Source organism: Ovis canadensis, chromosome 6 (genome assembly GCF_042477335.2).
Source record: "Ovis canadensis isolate MfBH-ARS-UI-01 breed Bighorn chromosome 6, ARS-UI_OviCan_v2, whole genome shotgun sequence".
NCBI classification, from domain to species: Eukaryota; Metazoa; Chordata; class Mammalia; order Artiodactyla; family Bovidae; genus Ovis; species Ovis canadensis.
The window spans coordinates 72741558-72766992 of NC_091250.1; positions in this window are offsets into that span (position 1 = coordinate 72741558).

Below are 25435 nucleotides of genomic sequence, written 5' to 3' on the forward strand. Positions count from 1 at the left end.
TCTTTGTGGATTAGGAAACTGACAGGAGGTCATAATTACGATCCTGGGACATTCCCACAAATGCTAAAAATGTCTTCAGTTATCATTTGCTTAAGCAGGCAAGACACTAACCTCTACATTTTTTTAAATATACCAAAATAAATATGTTTAAATGTTCAAAAGGGTGATACTTCAAAGGGCAGTGATCATTTAATTGGAAATTTTACTTGACAGTACATTTTATCCTCCAGAGAAGTTAACTAAATGAGGCATACATCTATTAATAGTCTTTTGCTAATTTAAATTTTGAGTTCTCTAGCTGTTAATTGATAATTTTTAATTTTTCCCACTTTTCCTATTAAACTGTAGAACTTTGGGGAATCATGAAATGAATTAATTACACTGAAGTCCTTAGAAGTGCAGGCCCAGAAAGAACCTTTAGAGGTCAACAGCTCAAATGTCCTCCCCCCTGCTGCCATTACTCTCCTTCCTCAGAATACTTGCTACTTATTCTTTAGTCACTGCTCTGGTTTTACTCTTTTTAGATGGAAATAAACCCATTGTGCTAATGCCTCACACTGCCATTTGCCACTCACATAATAGTTACCCTAATGAGCCTGCTGAAGGCAGGAAGAGAAGGGGATGACAGAGGATGAGATGGTTGGATGGCATCACCAACTCGATGGACATGAGTTTCAGCAGGCTCTGGGAGTTGGTAATGGACAGGGAAGCCTGACATGCTGCAGTCCATGGGGTTGAAAAGAGCAGGACAAGACTGAACAACTGACCTGAACTGAATGAGCCGGTGTCTTCTTCAAGAGCATGAGTTCCTTCAGGGTAGGACGATGTTTGACTGTCCTTGTAAGTCTGGTGCAGCAAGCACTGTGCTTGGCACAAAACAGGTTCTTAGTAGACACGTTTATTAAGTAAAGGCATGGATTAAACCCTGCTTTTGCCTTCAGCTATAATTTTCTGTCAAACCATCAGTGAAAAATTAGAATGCAGCCTAATTTGAAGGAATGTGATATCATCATAGTTATGCTTTCTTATCGGAACTGCCAAAAGCCCACTACTTGAATGATTAAAACATAAATCACATTAGCTTCCTCAAAACCTTCAAACTCCAAGGGTCTGGTCCCAGAGTAGTTTCTTATTGGAAAATTTGAGAAACCTTTGTGACCTATGAACTATGAAAAAACACATCCTAATTTCCATTTTTTCCCCAGTTTTGCCCTTTGTCTTTGGTTTGCTTTTGTTTGGACAGATATTAACTCACCAGTCATTTCCATCAAGGAATGTCTTAGAAATATTCAAGTGGTATAACTGACTCAGATTTTCCTCAGAAATAGAATTCTTGTATTCTGTAACCTACTCCATTTTTTAGTGAGGACACAACCGAGAAAAAAAAGTATCTGCTCACCTTAGTTTTTTCTTCACCTTCGAAAGAGTCCGTTCAGAAGTGGACGTAAATTGCATAGCTGAGCTGACATTGCTGATCTAGTTAGCAATTCCATTTGTCCTGTCTGAAATCCATACTGACAGAAGTCCTCCTTGGAGGGATGGGAAAGGCAACATTATGTAGATGGTGAGTGTTCAAATATAGGAGTCTCTTAGTAGGGGGACAGGACATTGTGGATGGCTGATGAATAGTCCACAATATTGCACACTCCAATGTCCCCAAATTCTCCAAACATCTCCTACCTCAGTTTTGCCTAGGGTATGCTCTGGCCATGCTTTTTATTATTTCTTCATAGGTTCTGATCCTAATGCTTCAGTTTTGTTTTGTTTTTGTTTGGTTTTGTTCTGGACCTAACAAGAGATAAAATTGAGTAGCATCTGTGCAGCTCCTACCTAAAAGTATTATACTCTGAAAAGATAAGGAAAAACATATTTATGTCCCTTCCTAGCTGTAAATTGTTCACTATCAAGAGCTATTAAATTAGCATTTTCTAATGCTAAACTGGAGGCAGTTTCTCATTTTCTCTAGTTATTTTAAAAAGACATTGTTCTCTATCCAATAGAATCAACTTAGAGAGGTGCTAGAGTGGATTGCCATTTCCTTCTCCAGGGGATCTTACCAACCCAGGAATCAAACCCGGGTCTCCCGCATTGCAGGCAGATGCTTTACCATCTGAGCCACCAGGGAAGCCCTCCACAGAGGTCTAAACTTAGCCAAACTAGCTTTTTATTAAAAGACAATTATCAGTTTATATAGCCTGATTGCAATAGGTTCTTGCACAAAGAAGTGTCATTTTTCCAAGTGCTAAGCATTCATTTTCTTGCAAGTTTTTAAGTCTTCTGGTTCCAGTAGTATAGGAACCAGTGTTGTATTCTCGAAAGATGTGCATGGCACCTGTAGGTTCATCTTGAAGTAGTAAAAATGATGCCTGATACTGATTATTTCCATTGCTGATGGATCTAGTTATTTCTTTAAAAGATGACAAAACTTTCATGAAAACCATTACTTTCTTAAATATTTCCTCTTGAACAATCTGTCTCTTTTTGCACTTCTGGAAATCAGAGCAGCTGTACTGAGCATTCTCATTCTCTTATCTGTATTTCTTAACTTCTTATTTTGAAACTTCTTGTCTTTTGGAGAGGAATTCTGAGTAACTTGTTCAGTTATGTCTTCCAGTTCAGGATTTCTTTTTTCAGATTTACATAATAAGCTATGAAATGCATCTATAAAATTTTGAACTTTAAGTAATCATATTTTGTTTTTCCAAAAGTATGTATTCAGTTCAGTTCAATTCTGCTGCTCAGTTGTGTCTGACTCTTTGCGACCCCATGGACTCAGCACTCCAGGCCTCCCTGTCCATCACCAACTCCCAGATACTCAAACTCATGTCTATTGAGTCAGTGATGCCATCCAACCATCTCATCCTCTGTTGTCCCCTTCTGCTCCCAACTTCAATCTTTCCCAGCATCAGAATGTTTTCTAATGAGTCACTTCTTCGCATCAGGCGGCCAAATTATTTGAGTTTCAACTTCAGCATCAGTCCTTCCAATGAATATTCAGGACTGATTTCCTTTATTTATTTATTTTTAGTCACCTCATTTTATTGTAATAGCTATCCATGTCAGTGCAAAAATGTCACATTTCATTCATTTTACATAAAATAATGGAATAAGAGAAACATTCACTCATTTTGTGTCTCTGCTGTCTCCAAATCTTGCTGTTAACACACACAGGGCTGTAGACATCTTGCTTTCTTTCAATTTGCATTCAACAGCTCCTTATCCACTTCTGGACTGGTTGGATCTCCTTGGTGTCCAAGGGACTCTCAAGAGTCTTCTCCAGCACCACAGTTCAAAAGCATCAGTTCTTCGGTACTCAGCTTTCTGTATAGTCCAACTCTCATATCTATACATGACTATTGGAAAAACCATAGCTTGGACTAGACCGACCTTCTTTGGCAAAGTAATGTCTCTGTTTTTTAATATGCTATCTAGGTTGGTCATAAAAGGAGGAAGCATCTTTTAATTTCATGGCTGCAGTCACCATCTGCAGTGATTTTGGAGCCCCCAAAAATAAATTTTCTCACTCTTTCCATTGTTTCCCCATCTATTTGCCATGAAGTGATAGGACCAGATGCCATGATCTTAGTTTTCTGAATGTTGAGTTTTAAGCCAGCTTTTTCACTCTTCTTTCACTTTCATCAAGAGGCTCTTTAGTTCTTCTTCACTTTCTGCCATAAGAGTGGTGTCATCTGCATATCTGAGGTTATTGATATTTGTTTCGGCAATCTTGATTCTAGCTTGTGCTTCATCCAGCCCAGAGTTTCTCATGATGTACTCTGCATATAAGTAATTTTAAAAAATCCTTTCTTGATACAGAGCCCCTGTTTGAGTTTCCTGAGCCATACAGCAAATTCCCAGGACTATCTGTTTTACATATGGTAATCTAAGTTTCCATGTCACTGTTTACATAAATCTCACCCTCTCACCCACTCCTCCCCTCTCCCCATGTCAATCTAGAGGGGTGGGAGCGGGGAGGGAAATGGGAGGGAGGTTCAAAAGAGAGGGGATGTATGTATACCTATGGCTGATTCATGTTGAGGCTTGACAGAAAACAGCAAAATTCTGTAAAGCACCTATCCTTCAATAAAAAATTAACTTTAAAAATCCTTTTTTCTTTTTGGTGATTCCTTATTTCCTGCTTATTCTTATTATTTATCTTTTGTTTTCTAAATAATATCTGTGCAATTTATATTTGTATCCAGTGTAGCTGGTCTTATTTGAGATTCTAAAACGACTCATTTTTTCTACAGAATTTTATTCACACAGATTTTTTTTTTTACTTAATTTCCTCATTTGTCTCTGCACTTTTAAAATAAATTTTTGTATTTTAGGACAATTTAAGATTTATAAAAACATTATGAAGATAGTACAGACTTCCCATATACCCCATACCAATGTCCCCCAGTATTTACATTTTACATTAGTATAATATATTTGTCACAATGAATGAACCAATGCATTATCATTAACTGAAGTCCATACTTTATCTAGATTTTCTCCATATTTCCTGAAATCACTTTTTTCTTTTCCTGAATCCTGTCCAGGCTACCAAGCTACATTTAGGTGTCATATCTTCTTAGATTCCTTTTGTCTGTGACAGTTTCTCAGGATCTCCTGGATTTAAATGATCTCTGCAGTTTTTAGGAATATTGCCAGGTATTTGTGTTTGTCTGATGTCTTTCCCATGATTAGACTGAGGTTATGGGTTTGGGGGAGGAACATTACAAAGGCAGAGTGACATTCTCACCATATCATATGAAAGGTACATGCTAGCAACATGTGTGACATTGTTGATGCAAATCTTGATCACCTGGCTTAGATAATGTTGTTGGGTTTTTCCACTATAAAGTTACTCCTTTTTCCCACTTTTTGGGTTTACATCTGTAATCTGGTTTATGTCTAAGAAGAGTCTTCCGTTTTCAATATGTACAGCCTTTCTTCTTGTGAAAGTGGGCGTAACGACTTCCAGGGTTTTTGTATGCTGGAGTTGAAATCCTACTTTGTTTTTCATTTCCTTCTGCATTACTGTCCTATTCTATAATGGAGCATAATTAAGCACACTGAGTTTCACGTCAGCATCTGATCCAGGTGGGCAGACTGCTGGCTAACCTATGCCTGCTGTCACCAAGTTCTGACACTGAAGTCCTTGCACATCATCTTGGAAGTATGCAAAATCTCCAGCGTGAATTCCGGATATTGCTTATGCATGTGGAGCACACCAGTGACATGGTTAAGAATGCCTCATGAAGGGACATTCAGAGTCCATTTGGAATAATAAAAGAATCACGTGCAGTGCTTTAGACTGGATCAACAGAGTGAACTGTTAGGAAAGTTGGGCTTCCCAAGTGGCTCAGTGGTAAAGAATCCACCTGCCAATGCAGGAGACAGGAGATGGAGGTTCAATCCCTGAGTATGGAAGATCCCCTGGAGGAGGAAATGGCAACCCACTTCAGTATTCTTGCCCAGAAAGTCCCGTGGACAGAGGAGCCTGGTGGGCTACAGTCCATGGGGTCGCAAAGAGTCAGACACAACTGAATGACTGAGCACATTATGAAAATTAGAAACTCCTCTGTAAAAACTGAACATGCAGTTTATAAACATAATTAGTATAGGGCATTGATCTGGGAGTCCATATTCTAACCAAATTCAAAGTAAAAGCCACGCTGAAAATTCGCTTTTACTCATTTGTGTCCATTAATTTTATCAAAGTCACTAAAATTGACCTATTCCTTGCTAAAATTAATCATCTAGCTAGAAAACATGTTGATTATAAGATTAATTTGTGAGGGGGTAACCCTATTTGACATAGCTAATAAGATAGAAACATTATATTCTCCAACTCTTACTTTCTCAAACACCAAGTGAAGATCTGCACACACACACATTAGCTACTGACCTGAGATGACGTGTTTCTACTGAGAACTGAAAGAAACTTTGAACATAATCATTGTCTCTTTTGGTGGAGCTGATAGCTTTGTCTTAAATTTTTTATCAGCTATAACTACACTGTCTCTCTCCTGTCTCCATCACACCTTCAAAAATTAGAAACACAGAAGTTATTGTTTGTAGGCTAGAATCAATGATGTCTATGCGTCAGACAATCAGTAATGATATCTAATGTCCATAATACTCTTAGAGTGCTGAAAGTTTTATGCAAATTAGCAAGTAAACTCCCAATACTCATTTTTAATTTTCATTGTATACAAGTAAGAATACTGAAGCATAGAAAAAGAATAGGCACTAGGTCCCATAGAACAATTAAAAGAAACAATGTATTTCAACTTTCTATTACAGTATCATTGTTTATAGTATAGTTGTAAACTATTATTATATATCATTATTGTTTTAGTTAGAATTGTAATATTTAGCAAATAAAAATATAGAATATCCAGTTAAATTTGAATTTCTTATAAACAACAAATTTTTGGTATAAATATGCCCCAAATAAGCCCCATGGGACATACTTATACAACTAAAAAATAATTTTTTAGGTTTGCCATATTTTACCTACCCATGTTATTCATATTGATTGAGAAAACTGAAGTAACAAAGTGTCATAGAGCTATTAAAGGGAAAGCAATGTACATTAAATTGGCTACAACATTGATTCTGTTTGCCAAATGATTTGAATCAGAGCTGAAGGAATCACATGATGTTACTGCTAGTGATGCTTAAACTTCCCGAGGAGGAAATGGCTGTAACGTCATTGCCCCTTTGCCCACCTGAGTTCTCTCAGGGCTGCAGACAGTTTCCAGCTCCGTGACAGTTTCCTTCCGCCAGGGACTCTTCTGCCTCTCTTTCTGTCTGCCTGAGATTTCTTTCCAGCACTTGGGAGCTTGCCAGCCTGCACAACCTAAAAGTGCTAGGAAGGTAACATTCCTACAACAGCTGCTCAGGCAGCAGGAGAAACAAGAAGAGAGAGAGATGCCCAGCCTCCCCATCCTTCTGGAAGGTCACCTGAAGAAAATTGCTCCCCCAAGTCCCTAGTGATAACCTGCACATTATTGTCTCTCTTCTCCCTCCCTGTTTGACTCTTCATATTGCCTTGTGCCTTCTGAGTGCGAGAGCCAAAACCTGTACCAGGCAAGTCCTTGTCCCATGGACTGCTTTTCCAGGAACCCAAACCAAGTAAACAAATTAGTAAATGAATTGCTGAGGAGGAATTGAAAAGGCTATATTCCAACTAAGAGTTCTGCTTCATCAAGACCTTGAAGAATGGAAACACTCTCATTGCTCTTTTCATAAGGAAGTATGGTCTGAAGCAAACCAGCGTCACATGGAGCAGAGAAAGCAATAAGCTGGACTTCCAGAAATGGAATATTAGAGGTATAGGTTCAAAGCAGAGTCCATTGATAGAAAACAGGGATCACATCTAGCAGTCTTCTTCACTCTCACCTCTTGCGTTTTCATTATCAGCTCTTCCCCAGGACACTGATTTCCAGCTGCCCTGACTTCTGCTCTCGTTTTCCTTTATTATAACAGATTCAATCTTTAGTTGCAATGAAATATTGATGCACTCTCCTAGAAGCATGGCCCAAACTTTCATACTTTCTTTGAATTATGTGCAGGACACTGTCGAGATGCAGCTCTCTCAAGATGACCCCTAGGATGCCTACTCCAGCAAAAAAGTTGATGTGCCTTCCAATTTCATGGGGCTGTTACTTTTATTGACATTTATCCTGGAAGCTGAAGAAAGTTACATGGTCTCACTAATGACATAGTCACCCCGTGAGATTGTGCAGGATATAATATTCATTAGAACTCAGTCTTGTGTCTTCCCAGAAGTTGACTAGATAAAGTCAGTAAGAATTCATATTGGAAAGTGTTCACCTGAACACTTTCAGGTCATAATGATTTACATGGAAAGAGCAATTATAAAGGAGAGAAATACTTTCCTCTATCAAACTTTTGCTTGTTTATAGTGTATTCTACCAATCAGTCACAGGATTCATTTGCATGATAATTACCAGGAATGCATTCAGAAGAAATGTTATACTTTCTTGCAATTTATCATCTTTTAGCCTTCTGATAAACCCTTATTTATCACTTAGAAATCTCCATCCTCTTAAAATTGGTTAGGGGGGTCATGATTTCTCTACTGGAAATTTTCAGGTTTTAAAACTGGAATCATTTTTATAGTCTTTAGTAGTATTTCATGAGGAAAAAGGTGATGCCAGAGTGCTCTGTTGAGAACATTTCAGCAATGTTATAACATCTAATTAAGAAAGCAATGGTGAAACTGTGTTCTTTTTACAAAAGAAATGTTCCTCTACCTGAGTCATTTATACATTTCTGCTGTAACATTTTGAAACTATTTTTAAAATCTAGATGTTTTAAAGCTTCTTAAATATCTTTAGCTACATGCTAAATCTCCTTCTTTCTCAACACACACTATTTCTTGCCCTCTCTCTTTAGGAAGCAAAATGTGCATCTGACAAAAGTGAATACTCTATCATGCCATTTTAAATGATTCTATATTTCTCCTATTAAGTACATTTATATTCATAACCAAGCCATTTTGAGAATCTAAAATATGTATTAAGGTTTTTGGAAGCAAAGTTAACTCTGTTTCAAGGAAAAAATATCTTTGGGAGAAAGTATGTTCAGCTGATTCTTAAGAGGCCTATGATTTCCAAGCTTAGAATGTATAAAATCTAACTTGAAGCTATCATATGAAGAATAAAGTGGTGATTGTAGAGAGAAATGACAGATATTTATTATGTATAGTAAGGTCCCAGTATTTTCCTCTCTTTCTCTATCTTACAGCCTCTGAATTTCACCATCCCTTAAGGGAACTCTAGGGGACATTCTGGTCCCCATTCCCTGTTCATATGTGACTGTTTCTGGAAGAGAATGGACAAGTCTGATTACAACTTCTATTCATGCCAAGCTGTATCCATTTAGGATTGCTCACACCCTGTCAGATCTATGGGAAGATGAAAATCTCCATTTTTAATCTCCATGAAAAGTAGTTACTTTCTGTACAGTCTAGTACACAGGTGCTTGAAGCATGTATTAATATGAGTATTAACTATCCCATTAGCCACATAGTATTTATGGCACTAAGAGCTGTTTATTTTTCTCCCATTCAGTTCAGTAAATCAGTGAGATATTCTTAGATTATATAGGCACTGCTAGTGCACCAGGAAATTTTTCTCTTTCTTCCAAGTCATTAGTGGTTGTCCCTTCTACTCAGTGTTACAGGTGCAGCACAGTTATAATTAGGTTGGTTCCAGTGAGGCTTCTTCTAGTTGAATTACACATTTGAACTATAAAAGACATAAAATTATATAGGTTGATGCATTAGGGGAAGAGAGGAGCGGCAATGGAGGTCAGTATGTGAATTTCCTGGGAAGAGCTGCTCCAAGGGGTGTTGAAAAATATCTAGATTTTTTAAGCCAATGAAAAAGAGGAATTCACAGTTCATGAAAAAGGTGGCTTCTATGACGCAAAATAATGAGTTGCCCCCATTCTCCTTCTGGAGCTGAGAAAGAGGACCCTTCCATGCAGTGATGTTCTGGAACATCATGTACTAGCCTAGGGGAGCCAATTGTGTACCTCTCTTCCGAGTTCCATTTTCAGTGATTTGCAGATGCAGATCAGCAAGGTGGAAGTACTTACACCATAGAGACTGTAAAATGCTACAAATCAGGGCGTTATCTCCAAGGAGCTTGTGTTACATATACCAGCACACCTTTGCCTCCAATTAAAGGTTATTTGATGACCTGACTACTCGAAAAAATGTTGCCAAGATGCCCTGGGAAACATGTCAGACATGCATTTCTCTGGCAGCTGACAGCTCTCAAGCAACTCTCACAAGAGCTAGTTACTAATGATGAGGCATTCATCAAGGGGAGGCAGTGGACCTCCTTGGTGGTCCAGTGGTTAAGACTCCCCACTTTCACTGAGGGAATGCAGGTTCAATCCCTAGTTGGGGGGAAGTTCCAAATGTCGTGCAATGTGGTAAGAAAAAAAAAAAGTGAAGGCACTAACTTAATAACTATACCATCATTTTACCCATCCAGAGATGTTATTATACTTGTTAGAACTCAACCTACATCTCTCACTATGACTGAAAATGGCAGAGCAGCCATTTGAAAGGTACAGTGTCAACACAGATTGATTTTCTTTCCCTAAATTTATAGATAACCATTTGGTTTTTTTGGCAAAGTACAAACTAGAGCACAGTGTATTCTGCTTACACATTGTTTTTCCTTAAAGGATGTTTTGCCTTCTTTCTCTTAGGAAGCTGAGATACTTGTGAATAACATTTGTGGGTGGCAGAATTTTAAAATGCTCAAAAGTCACAAAAGTCACATGTAGACTGACTGTCTAAAGAATATCATTAGGGAACTTGAGCATTAACAGGTGCAAACACCTAGCCAGTCTATAGGTGTGACCTATAAAAATAGGAATCATTTGTCTAGAGCAATACTCAAAGCTCATGCTCAAACTTTTATGATTACAGGAGAAAAGGAAATGACTTTTCTTAACTATACTTTTTAAAGCAGTTTCACTTCATTGCAAAATTTAAGTACAAAGTTGCCCCATACCCCCTGTTCCCTGACCCCTACACCCTCCCCAGCTATCAACATCCCCCACCAAGGTGATACATTTGTTACAATTGATGAATACATTATCATTCAAAGCTATAGTTTCCTTAAGGGTTAACTCTTGGTGTTGTACCTTCTATGGGTTTGAGACATTACTTTGCCGACAGAGGTCCATTTAATCAAGGCTGTGGTTTTTCCAGTAGTCATGTATGGATGTGAGAGTTGGACTATAAAGAAAGCTGAGTACATAAGAATTGATGCTTTTGAACTGTGATGTTGGAGAAGACTCTTGAGAGTCCCTTGGACTGCAAGGAGTTCCAACCAGTCCGTCCTAAAGGAGATCAGTCCTGAGTGTTCATTGGAAGGACTGATGTTGAAGCTGAAACTCCAATACTTTGGCCACCTGATGCGAAGAGCTGACTCATTGGAAAAGACCCTGATGCTGTGAAAGATTGAAGGCAGGAGGAGAAGGGGACGACAGAGGATGAGATGGTTGGATGGCATCACCAACTCAATGGACATGGGTTTGGGTGGACTCTGGGAGTTGGTGATGGACAGGGAGGCCTAGTGTGCTGCGGTTCATGGGGTTGCAAAGAGTTGGACACGACTGAGCAACTGAACTGAACTAAACTGAAATAATGATGTGTATCACCATTACAGTATCATATAGAATAGTTTCACAGAACTAAAAATCCTCTGTGCTCCATCTAGTCATCCCTCCTTCTCCCCTAACTCCTGGCAAATACTAATTTCTTTACTATTCCCATGGTTTTGCCTTTTCCAAAATGTCATATATAGTTGGAATCATGCAGTATGTAGCCTTTTCAGATTGACTTCTTTCACTTAGTAATATGTATTTAAGTTTCCTCCATGTCTTTTCATGGCTTGATACCTCATTTCCTTTTAGTGCTGCATAATATTCTGATATGCATATTATTCTGATATGTTTCTACAGAATACGTATTATGTACATAATATTCTGATATGTATGTACCATAGTTTATCCATTCACGTACTGAAAGACATTTTAGTTGCTTCAAAGTTCTGGAAGTTATGAATAAAGCTGCTGTAAATATCTATGTGTAGGTTTTTGAATGACATAACTTTTCTACTCAGTAAGAAAGATTTTTGAAATTACAGAGACAACTGGGAATGTGTGAGAGGTCCCACCTGCCCTACAAAAGATTCTCCACAAATGTATTTGACCTCTGTTGTGCAAATCCGCTCTGAGTAGTTCTAGCTACCTTCTTATATGTGACACTACTGCCGCACAGAACCTAATCCTGAAGGTTTTATGACTCAATTAGTCTCCGTGTTAGCCCTTTGGAAATATCAAGCCCTTTGCTGTCAGAGAGACTTAGAATTTGCCAGTCCCTCTGCCTGTAACACTGTTCCCTTGACTCTTCCCAAGACTGCAACCTCTAACATCGAAGTCTCAGCTTAAATGCCTCATTTCCAGAGAAATCTCCCCTGACATCTCTCCAGGAAGTAGCCTGCTCTTACATACCCCATTATTACTTATTACTGTTTCCCATTACTTCTTCACAGCAGCAAATTAGGCTTAATAAAATATATGTTTTTTGAAATACAGATTTAAATTCTTCCTAAAGATTTATATCTAATGAGGCTTGAGCTAATATAGCTGCAAAAGCAACTAGTCCAAGCTAAATATACTGATCTGTTGGCAGTGTGTGTGGGGAGGATACTGGCCGTGGGGGATGGGGACATGCAGACATTTATCCTGTATCCATAACAGCAGCTGTAAAGTTCATTAAAATGTTGAAATATGCCTGGACTAGTTAGTAAACAGCTATTGCTCTAAGCCCTACTCCCTTAAGTGCCCACCTGCCTGGGTGCTCCACTTTCTCAGGGACCCTCTTGGTCCTTTCCATGATACTACAACTAAAGAGTTAATGCTCAGAGCCTTAAGGACTTTGAACCACACTTAAAGGATGGTATCCTTGCAGCTTAGTGTGCTACAGTACCTTCAGCTCCCAAAAGACTATTGTTCTGGGCTCCATCGTTGCTTCTCTCTCCTCAGGAATAGTGATGACCATCCTTTGACCCACTCACATCCCTGGCCCACTCCCAGGGCACTTCAAGGACCAAGGAGAATCCCTTACAATTATACAGTGGAAGTGAAAATAGATTCAAGGGTTTAGATCTGATAGACAGAGTGCCTGAAGTTGAATTCTGAAGAATTGATGCTTTTGAACTGTGGCGTTGAAGAAGATTCTTGAGAGTCCCTTGGACTGCAAAGAGATCCAACCAGTCCATCCTAAAGGAAATCAGACCTGAACATTCATTGGAAGGACTGATGCTGAGGCTGAAACTCCATAACTTTGGCCACCTGATGTGAATAACTACTCATTTGAAAAGACCCTGATGCTGGGAAAGATTGAAGGTGGGAGGAGAAGGGGTCAACAGATGATGAGATGGTTGGATGACATCACTGATTCAACAGATATGAGTTTGAGTAAACTCCAGGAGTTGGTGATGGACAGGAAGGCCTGGCGTACTGCAGTCCATGAGGTCTCAAAGTGTCAGACACGACTGATCAAGTGAACTGAACTGAATATTATATAACTGTTGTAAGAGTCATGTAAAAATACATACATTTTATGCACCACAACTTTTTTTGTAATCATTTGCATTCTACAAAATACTATGATATACTAATGTCAGTGATAGGAAGTATTATATCTTTTTGCTAGCAACTATAGTACTGTGGTTGTTCCATTATTGATTTTAGAATATTTTAATAAATCACAATCAATCTTTTGCAAAATGATCGGTTATTCACAATTAATTTTTAAACCACCTGTTGATAAAAAATGGCTGTGATTACAAATTAGTTCAAATTATCATATTCTGTTATAGTGAAAGCAATAATTCATACATCTAACAGCGAACTGCCCCCTAGTAGTCTTTGTGACCTTTGTGTCCTAGAAGGTAAATGTTCCCGTTTTAGCTGTTCAAGAAGAAAAATAAGAACACTGATTAACAATTTCTAAATATAACTGAGACGAAAGGTGAGTGATAAAATTGCAGTTATATTTTATAAGATGAGTAAAACACATATTTCTGTTTAGAAGTTTTTCTGTTTCATCTATATACATTGCAAACAATATATTAAGTGATGTCACAAGGCAAAATCTTTAAGAGCAAGATTGCATATTAAAAGGAATGTGGATGATGTGTTAGATTCGGGCTCTGGAAAAATGATGAAAGAGCTGCAACCTGTCTTTGTATCCCCCCCTTCCCACCTCCCTCTCACTGTCCATTTTCAGCTTTGAGAGCCTTTTCTCTCCCCACCCATCAGCCTTTACTCTGGAGACTGTTCATGGTACTCTCCAGCTCACAAGTTCAATCTCATGCATCAATGTCAAGCAGCCCTTCCTGCCTAGCCTACTCTAAATCTGGTCTCAGACTGAAAAATAAGATAGCTACTCCAAATGAAAACTTTTCAAATGTGCCTAAAAGATGCGAATATGTTGCTAGCTAGAAAACAATATCAAGTTTCTCATTGGCATTATTTTATTCAATAAAATGTCATTATAGTCTACAAAACTTGTCTAATTTGTAAAAATTATTTATTTTTCCCCATGAGACTCAGTATAACAGTATAACTACTTTTATTTTGAATGTGAAAAATGTGCCCCATAAAAATGTTTAAAATTTTTAATTAGCTTTCAAGTAGAGTTAGATACAGATGAAACTCCAGAGTCATATAGGTTTGCATGAGGACTTCTCCTCTATACCCCTTTCCTAAAACAATGCTCTCTTTTCCATAGATATCTGTTCTCAGCCAGTAGTGTCAGAAAACACTGTCATAAAGTTTCCTTTAAAAGCAGCTATGAGAAGAAATAATATTTTGATGAAATAAATTTGAAATGGCATGATAAGATAAAGTCAATTGTTGAGATTGATAGGCAAGGTTGAGCAGGTATTTGGGTAATGGAACAGGCATCTTGCTGCTTAAATCGAACCTTATAGTATGAGCATGAGCATTAAGAATATTATATAAGTGTTCAAACAAGTGTCAGAATTCTATCATTCTTGGTTGTCTGCTTATTCAGAGCAAGGCCAGCTTCCCAAATTCTAGAAGATTGACAAGGATAAGACATTTATATTCTCACATCAGGGAGAAAACATTTTTCTTGCATGTTTTAAATACCAAGTCACCTATTAACTTGAGACAGGAGATTGTATTTGTGAAACATGTGGTTGGAATTGAGATTCTCATTTTGTACCTCTTTGTGAAAATGCAGATGGATTAACATTCATGGTCACTGAGTTCCGTTTCCATAGATATAGTTTCAGTTGTACCAACCAGTGACAGATTGTGTATTTCATTACTTTGTTTAAAATATCAAACATTTAAAAATATCTAGCACTACACAGCATCACATATGAACATAATGATGATATTTTATCTACCTTCAAGCATTTTAAGGTTCCTGTGGCATTAAGAAAAATGTGTACCTATATGATGATACAGAAATCCTATTAGTTTAACTCAGTGTGTTGGCTTGGCCTCCACGGAATGCTTTAAGATGTCAGAATTAAATGAATTTATGATCTCATAATATCCAGAGAAAAGTTAACCAAGTAACCAGATGCTTCAGATGTTACAATTCTACAGAGCCTTAGAAATGATAGGGAGAATATATTTTCTGGCTAAACTGAAAAAACAAACTTATTTGGCTTTACAATGGAGGGCTATAGCTAGGAAGAAATGTACCCATTAGAAAAATATGAAGATTATGCTATTCTCCCCTACTAGATGAGTTAAATTTTTAGAATAAATTTTTATATTATTGTATTTCTCACGGTAGAGTTTTGAACCTACTAAATGCTTAATGTATAATTGCAAATTTAATGGTGTATATATAAATTGTTGAATCTAGTACCAGGTAAATCTTAAATAGTGACAGTGATGAACCCCAAACCTACAACTGAATGTGCACGTTATTTGGGGGATGTGTTGCATTCCCAGTGACATAAAAAATAATGTATACAAAGAGCATAACCTGAAATGTCATTATATGAAGATATACTCATTCAATTCAATTCACAACTCAGTCAGTGAGCTTTGGGTACCTTAGTTAACAGAACAATAAAAAACCTCTACTCTCATGGATCTCACATCCTAGCAGGAGGATACCACCAATAAATAATATAAGTTAAGTTAAGTCGCTTCAGTCATGTCCGACTCTGTGCAACCCAATAGACGACAGCCCACCAGGCTTCCCCATCCCTGGGATTCTCCAGGCAAGAACACTGGAGTGGGTTGCCATTTCCTTCTCCAATGCGTGAAAGTGAAAAGTGACAGTCAAGTCGCTCAGTCGTGTGTGTCCGACTCTAGCGGCCCCATGGACTGCAGCCCACCAGGCTCCTCCATCCATGGGATTTTCCAGGCAAAAGTACTGGAGTGGGGTGCCATTGCCTTCTCCGAATAAATAATATATCTAATAAATAATTATGTCTTGTGTTAGAAAGTTGTAAATGCTATGGAACAAAAGAAAAAGCAGAGCAAAAAGTAAGGAGATTCAAAATTATAAATGGTAGGGATATGGGCTGTTGTTAAGTTACAGCATTGAAAAGAGTGGTCAGGGTAAGCCTCATTAACGTGAGCTTTGAAAAATTGGAAGAGCAGCCCTGTAGATGGCTGAGGGCGGAGTATTCCAGGTAGAGGCAACATCCAGAGCAAAGGTCCTGTGATCAGAATGTGCCTGTTGTGCTCAACAGAAATCAGGGAAGTAAATGTGGTTCTCTGGAGTAGTGGCAACAGGGAAGAGTTGTAGAAAATAAGATACAAAGGGTAAGTAACAGAGAGCAGACAAGGTCATATAAAGCCTGCCAGATGATTGTACAAATTTTAACTTTCATTGAATAAAGTGGAGAGTCATAGAATTTGGAGCAAAGAAACAGTCTCCTCAAACATAGATTTTGAGTAGACTCCTCTACTGCTGCAAAGAGGACAGACTGTGGGAAGACAAGGATAAATGCAAAGCCTGACCAGTTAGGACTTTTGCAGTAACCCAGTAGGGGCTTCCCTGGTGGTCCAGTGGTAAAGGATCTGCCTGCCAGTGCAGGAGATAAATGTTGGATCCCTGGGTCAGGAAAACCCCTGGAGAAGGAAATGGCAACCCATTCCTGTGTTCTTGCCTGGGAAATCCCATGGAGAGAGGAGCCTTGGGGACTGCAGTCCATTGGGGTCACAAAAGAGTTGGACACAACTTAGTAACTAAACAACAGTAACCCAGTAACAGCTGGTGGTGGCTCAGGTAGAGATAGAAATGGTGGGGAGATTAAATTATGCATATTGTTTGAAATTAGAACAAAGGGACTTCTTGGTATATTTTTTAAAGTATGTGATAAAACCAAGGATGATGCCAAAGAATTTGTCCTGAGCAAATTCTGAACAAGGATGAAATTTCCCATAACTGAGATGAGGAAAACTATGTGAAGGAGGTCATAGGAAGATTAGTACTTCCATTCTGGATATTAACTCCGTTTAGTATAGATCCAAGTAGAAATGTTGGGTAGTTGGATATATGAATCTAGAGTTCAGGTGAAAGGGCTAGTATTGAGATTTAAGTTGGGGAGTTATCAACATATGTGTGATATCGAAAGCCATCTGCCTGGCTGAAACCAAGAGTTAGTGCATGGATTAAAGACTAAACCTGGGAGACTCTACTATCAAATGTCACGATGGAGGAGGATCAACGAAGGTGACTGAGAAAGAGCAACCAGAGAGTTAAGAGAGAAGCAAAGAGTGTGTGGGCTCAGAATTCAAGTGAAGAAGTTGCATAAAGGAAGAGGGATCAAATAGGTCAAACCTACAATAGGTCAAGTGAAATGCGGGTCAAAAATTGGCCATTGGATTTAGTTATATGGAGCTTATTTGTAAATTAAAATATTCCTTCTGACTATATGCACTATTCTTTGGGCATTAATTACCATTTTGCTTTATACACAAGAAGTTCCTTCTATCCAAGATTTCTGTCTCTGACTTCAGCAGTTTCTTTCTTTTCTTTTCTTTTTTTATTTATAACTGAGCTTTTCTTTGGTGTAGGATAATTATCTGCTTTCTCTTGTTGTTGTTGTTCAGCCACTCAATTGTGTCAGACTCTCTGCGACCCCATGGACTGCAGCACACCAGAATTCCATGTCCATCATCATCTCCCAGAGCTTGCTCAAACTCATGTCCATCGAGTTGGTGATGCCACCCAAGCATCTCATCCTCTGTTGTCCCCTTCTCCTCCTGCCTAAAATCATTCCCAGTGTCAGAGTCTTTTCTAATGAGTCAGCTCTTCACATCAAGTGTCCAGAGTATTGGAGTTTCAGCTTCAGCATCAGTCCTTTCAATGAATATTCAGGATTAATTTCCTTAAAGATTGACTGGATTGATGTCCTTGCAGTCCAAGGGACTCTCAAGAGGCTTCTCCAACACTATAGTTGAAAAGCATCAGTTCTTCGATGCTCAGCCTTCTTTATGATCCAACTCTCACATCCGCACATGACTACTGGAAAAAACCATAGCTTTGACTAGACCGACCTTTGTCTGCAATGTCTCTGCTTTTTAATATGCTGTGTAGGTTTGTCACAGCTTTCTTCCAAGAAGGAAGCGTCTTTTAATTTCATAGCTACAGTCGCCATCTGCAGTGATTTTGGTGCCCAAGAAAATAAAGTCTCTTACTGTTTCCATTGTTTCCCCATCTATTTACCATGAAGTGATGGGACCAGATGCCATGTTCTTAGTTCTCTGAATGTTGAGTTTTAAGCCAGCTTTCTCACTCTCCTCTTTCACGTTCATGAAGAGGCTCTTTAGTTCCTCTTTGCTTTCTGCCATAAGGGTGGTGTCATCTGCATATCTGAGATTATTGATATTTCTCTTGGCAATCTTGATTCCAGCTTGTGCTTCATCCAGTCCAGCGTTTCTCATGATGTACTCTGCATATAAGTTAAATAAGCAGGGTGACAATATACAGCCTTGACATACTCCTTTCCCTATTTGGAACAAGTCATTGTTCCATGTCCATTTCTACCTGTTGCTTCTTGACCTGCATATGGGTTTCTCAGGAGGCAGGTTAAGTGGTCTTTCTCATAAATCTTTTAATTCCTTATATTTAGCTGTGGTACATATACACAATGGAGTATTACTCAGCCGTTAAAAAGAATTCATTTGAATCAGTTCTGATGAGATGGATGAAACTGGAGCCGATTATACAGAGTGAAGTAAGCCAGAAAGAAAAACACCAATACGGTATACTAACACATATATATGGAATTTAGAAAGATGGCAATGACGACCCTGTATGCAAGACAGCAAAAGAGACGCAGATGTGTATAATGGACTTTTCGACTCAGAGGGAGAGGGAGAGGGTGGGATGATTTGGGAGAATGGCATTCTAACATGTATACTATCATGTAAGAATTGAATCGCCAGTCTATGTCTGACACAGGATGCAGCATGCTTGGGGCTGCTGCATGGGGATGACCCAGAGAGATGTTATGGGGAGGGAGGTGGGAGGGGGGTTCATGTTTGGGAACGCATGTAAGAATTAAAGATTTTAAAATTAAAAAAAATAAAAAACTAAAAAAAAAAAAGTCCAGTTACAAAAAATAAATAAATAAATAAATACTTTCTCCACACATGCTTTTTAACTCCTGTAATTTTTTAACGTTAGTTTCTTATATTTACAATACAGAATGATATTTGAATTAATCCATTACTTTTTCATTCTTATTCTTGATTTTTTTTTCAGATTATCCCACATTTATGCTTTATTTCATACTAAATTTTACAGATAAGATCAACCTTATACAACTTTCATACTTATTAATGGTCATAAGCACTGAATTATGATTGTTATTGAAAACAAAAAGTCTTTTTTCCCTAATCTTTTTTTCCTGCTAGTTTGACAACATAGTTGAGTTCTTTCTGGTGCATTCATTTTAGTTTTCCCAAGAAAATAATGTGGTCCAAACCAAGATTTTTTTTCTTACCCCTTTGCATTAATAACTTCCACATTATATGCATTTTCTCCTCCTTTTATTTGTATTGAAAATTTTTCTTTTTATCTCTTGTAATTAGAGCTTTTCTATTTATCAGCTCTCACTTTCATTGGGCTGACCTTTGTAATTTTTTATTTATTCAGATTCATGTCATCCTGCTATTGTAGGCATCTTTATACACATTGGACTGGCATTCCAATTTAGTCAGTGTTCTCAAGCCAGTAAATGTCATGTCCTACTGTGAAAATGAATGCGATGTAAGATGAGTCTATATTAGAGACTGCAGGAGATTGCAGGGTAGAGGTTACATGTGAATTGATAATTAGGAATTATAAAAATAGAAATTAAAATAAGGAAATTTACCAGTAAATAAAACTTTGGAAAAGCTGATGCAAAGCCCTTCTATAATTCATATGACTGTCTAAGGCGTTATATATCTAACTCAGAATCCTACAGAGTTCTCCAACCCTTCCCAGTTGAATAGGTACATATATGTGCAACATACACATTAAACATCATGAAACAATAATGAAGCGCAGGAGCGCAAATTAATGGCTACCTTGCTCTGATCCTTTCACGCACACTTTGTTTATGTGCACAAGCTTTGACCATTTATTTCAACAGAGTGAATTATCAACTTACTGAAGGTAGTCAGATTGGTTTCAAAACATTTTTGAATGTCATTGAACACTTCACTGAACAGATTATCTTCAAATGGCTTTTATTTCCAAATAAATACTCTGTGGAACTACTTTTTGTTTTAAAATATTAATAAAAGGGAATTATCCCTCCAATTATTAATGCTTCAGGGATTTTTCTAAGGATTTAAAACATGGTAAGTAGCCCTCTCCCTTTAGGAAACAAAATGATATTAAATTTTATGTCAGTAAACACTCTATGAGTAACTGAAAAGTATTCTAACTGTAGTAGAAACTTTCAGAAGATGGGAGAGGTTTTTATTGGGAGTTTGGGATTAGCAGATGCAAACTGGTATATACAGAATGGACCAAAAACATGGTCCTAGTGGGTAGCACTGAGAACTATATTCAATATCCCATAATAAACCATAATGGAAAAGAACATGGAAAAGAATATGTGTGTGTGTGTGTGTGTGTGTGTGTGTGTGTGTGTAACTGAGTCTCTTTGCTGTACAGCAGTAATTAACACAACACTATAATTCAACTTCCCTTATAACTCAGTTGGTAAAGAATCCTCCTGCAATGTGGGAGACCTGAGTTCCAACCCTGGGTTGGGAAGATCCCCTGGATAAGGGCATGGAAACCCACTCCAGTATTCTTGCCTGGAGAATCCCATGGTCAGAGAAGCCTGGCGAGCTACCGTCCCTGGGGTCGCAAAGAATCAGACACAACTGAGCAACAGCATGGTACAGCACAGCATAATTCAGCTGTGCATAATTCAACTATAGCATAATTCAATAATAGTTCAATAAAAAATAAATTATTAAAAGAAATTCAGGGGAGATTGAACCAAGCTATTTTATAGCTGTGCCATTTTCTTCAAATTCTTGAAGAATTTTCTGGAGGTCCCTAAGGATGCTAGACCCACAAAATGACAAACTGAATGTGAAATTGTTTCAAGTATTTTCATAAGATGTTCTAATTTCTTCATAGTTTGTAGGAGTTTCTCTGAAGTAACAGGGTAGCAAATTGCAGTGACCATTATACATTGATATCTGAGACATTATTCCTCTCCACAGTTGGTACAACTGGCTGATGATTTCCACAACTCCTGATTTGCTTCTTTGTTGTCCATTTCCCCATCTCTTGACAACTACTCCTTGAATTCCCTGTAGGGAAATACCTTTCCACACTAAATTCTATAATAAATAGCATTCTTTAGGATATAGCTAAGATGGTAAAGAATCTGCCTGCAGTGCAGAAAACCTGGGTTCAATCCCTGGGTTGGGAAGATCCCCTGGAGAAGGGAAAGGCTAACCACTGCAGTATTCTGGCCTGGAGAATTCCATGGAAACAGTCCATGGGGTCACAAAGAGTTGGACACAACTGAGCGATTTTCACTTTCACTTCACTTCAGGATGCAAATATGTGAGTATCTAAATGTCCCTTTCCTGGATGCTGACAGATGCTGTCAGTTTTTCTGCAGCTTAGAAAAAGGTAAACTTGTGTGTAATATGGCTCAAGTTACTAAGATTTACTGCATTGGAATTTGTGTCTCCAGTCTGGAAATTTAAAAAGTGTTACCTTTTTGTTGCAATGGTGAATGGAATTGTTTCCTTAATTTCTTTTTCTACTTTCTCATTATTCGTGTATAGGAATGCAAGGGATTTCTGTGTGTTGATTTTATATCCTGCAACTTTACTATATTCATTGATGAGCTCTAGTAATTTTCTGGTGGAGTCTTTAGGGTTTTCCATGTAGAGGATCATGTCATCTGCAAACAGTGAGAGTTTTACTTCTTCTTTTCCAATTTGGATTCCTTTTATTTCTTTTTCTGCTCTGATTGCTGTGGCCAAAACTTCCAGAACTATGTTGAATAGTAGCGGTGAAAGTGGACACCCTTGTCTTGTTCCTGACTTTAGGGGAAATGCTTTCAATTTTTCACCATTGAGGATAATGTTTGCTGTGGGTTTGTCATAGATAGCTTTTATTATGTTGAGGCATGTTCCTTCTATTCCTGCTTTCTGGAGAGTTTTTATCATAAATGGATGTTGAATTTTGTCAAAGGCCTTCTCTGCATCTATTGAGATAATCATATGGTTTTTATTTTTCAATTTGTTAATGTGGTGAATTACATTGATTGATTTGCGGATATTGAAGAATCCTTGCATCCCTGGGATAAAGCCCACTTGGTCATGGTGTATGATCTTTTTAATGTGTTGTTGGATTCTGATTGCTAGAATTTTGTTGAGGATTTTTGCATCTATGTTCATCAGAGATATTGGCCTGTAGTTTTCTTTTTTTGTGACATCTTTGTCAGGTTTTGGTATTAGGGTGATGGTGGCCTCATAGAATGAGTTTGGAAGTTTACCTTCCTCTGCAATTTTCTGGAAGAGTTTGAGTAGGATAGGTGTTAGCTCTTCTCTAAATTTTTGGTAGAATTCAGCTGTGAAGCCATCTGGACCTGGGCTTTTGTTTGCTGGAAGATTTCTGATTACAGTATCAATTTCCGTGCTTGTGATGGGTCTGTTAAGATTTTCTATTTCTTTTACTTAGGAATATATCTACCTAAAGAAACTAAAGACCTATATATAGAAAACTATAAAACACTGATGAAAGAAATCAAAGAGGACACTAATAGATGGAGAAATATACCATGTTCATGGATTGGAAGAATCAATATAGTGAAAATGAGTATACTACCCAAAGCAATTTACAAATTCAATGCAATCCCTATCAAGCTACCAGCCACATTTTTCACAGAACTAGAACAAATAATTTCAAGATTTGTATGGAAATACAAAAAACCTCGAATAGCCAAAGCAATCTTGAGAAAGAAGAATGGAACTGGAGGAATCAACTTGCCTGACTTCAGGCTCTACTACAAAGCCACAGTCATCAAGACAGTATGGTACTGGCACAAAGACAGACATATAGATCAATGGAACAAAATAGAAAGCCCAGAGATAAATCCACACACATATGAACACTTTATCTTTGACAAAGGAGGCAAGAATATACAATGGAGTAAAGACAATCTCTTTAACAAGTGGTGCTGGGAAAACTGGTCAACCACTTGTAAAAGAATGAAACTAGATCACTTTCTAGCACCGCACACAAAAATAAACTCAAAATGGATTAAAGATCTAAATGTAAGATCAGAAACTATAAAACTCCTAGAGGAGAACATAGGCAAAACACTCTCAGACATAAATCACAGCAGGATCCTCTATGATCCACCTCCCAGAATTCTGGAAATAAAAGCAAAAATAAACAAATGGGATCTAATTAAAATTAAAAGCTTCTGCACAACAAAGGAAAATATAAGCAAGGTGAAAAGACAGCCTTCTGAATGGGAGAAAATAATAGCTAATGAAGCAACTGACAAACAACTAATCTCAAAAATATACAAGCAACTTCTGCAGCTCAACTCCAGAAAAATAAACGACCCTATCAAAAAATGGGCCAAAGAACTAAATAGACATTTCTCCAAAGAAGACATACGGATGGCTAACAAACACATGAAAAGATGCTCAACATCACTCATTATTAGAGAAATGCAAATCAAAACCACAATGAGGTACCACTTCACACCAGTCAGAATGGCTGCGATCCAAAAATCTGCAAGCAATAAATGCTGGAGAGGGTGTGGAAAAAAGGGAACCCTCCTACACTGTTGGTGGGAATGCAAACTAGTACAGCCACTATGGAGAACAGTGTGGAGATTCCTTAAAAAATTGCAAATAGAACTCCCTTATGACCCAGCAATCCCACTTCTGGGCATACACACCGAGGAAACCAGAATTGAAAGAGACACATGTACCCCAATGTTCATCGCAGCACTGTTTATAATAGCCAGGACATGGAAACAACCTAGATGTCCATCAGCAGATGAATGGATAAGAAAGCTGTGGTACATATACACAATGGAGTATTACTCAGCCGTTAAAAAGAATTCATTTGAATCAGTTCTGATGAGATGGATGAAACTGGAGCCGATTATACAGAGTGAAGTAAGCCAGAAAGAAAAACACCAATACAGTATACTAACACATATATATGGAATTTAGGAAGATGGCAATGATGACCCTGTATGCAAGACAGGGAAAGAGACACAGATGTGTATAACGGACTTTTGGACTCAGAGGGAGAGGGAGAGGGTGGGATGATTTGGGAGAATGCCATTCTAACATGTATACTATCATGTGAATTGAATCGCCAGTCTATGTCTGACGCAGGATGCAGCATGCTTGGGGCTGGTGCATGGGGATGAGCCAGAAAGATGTTATGGGGAGGGAGGTGGGAGGGGGGTTCATGTTTGGGAATGCATGTAAGAATTAAAGATTTTAAAATGTAAAAAATAAAAAACTAAAAAAACAAAAAAAACAAAAAAAAAAAAACAAAAAAAAACAAAAAATAAAAAAATAAAAATAAAAAGTGTTACCTTTGTTTTCTTTGCTTATTGTTACTTATGCATACATTACCTTCCAAAGCTTTGTCAGAGAGTGTACTTTGGTCAGAGACAGGATTTTGGTATTTTTAGATCCCTGGTTATAATACCATTTTAATACCAAAGCAAAAATTTCCCCTGTTTTCTAAAAGTTGTATGTAAGGCTAACTTTTTCTGAGATTATTGATATTTCTTCTGGCAATCTTGATTCCAGCTTGTGCGTCTTCCAGCCCAGCGTTTCTCATGGTGTACTCTGCATATAAGTTAAATAAGCAAGGTAACGATATACAACCTTGACGTACTCCTTTCCCTATTTGGAACCAGTTTGTTGTTCCATGTCCAGCTCTAACTGTTGCTTCCTGACCTGCATATAGGTTTCTCAAGAGGCAGGTCAGGTGGTCTGGTATTCCAGGAGAAATATCAATAACCTCAGATATGCAGATGACACCACACTTATGGCAGAAAGTGAAGAGGAACTAAAAAGCCTCTTGATGAAAGTGAAAGTGGAGAGTGAAAAAGTTGGCTTAAAGCTCAACATTCAGAAAACGAAGATCATGGCATCTGGTCCCATCACTTCATGGGAAATAGATGGGGAAACAGTGGAATCAGTGTCAGACTTTATATTTTTAGGCTCCAAAATCACTGCAGATGGTGACTGCAGCCATGAAATTAAAAGACGCTTACTCCTTGGAAGAAAAGTTATGACCAACCTAGACAGCATATTAAAAAGCAGAGACATTACTTTGCCAACAAAGGTCCATCTAATCAAG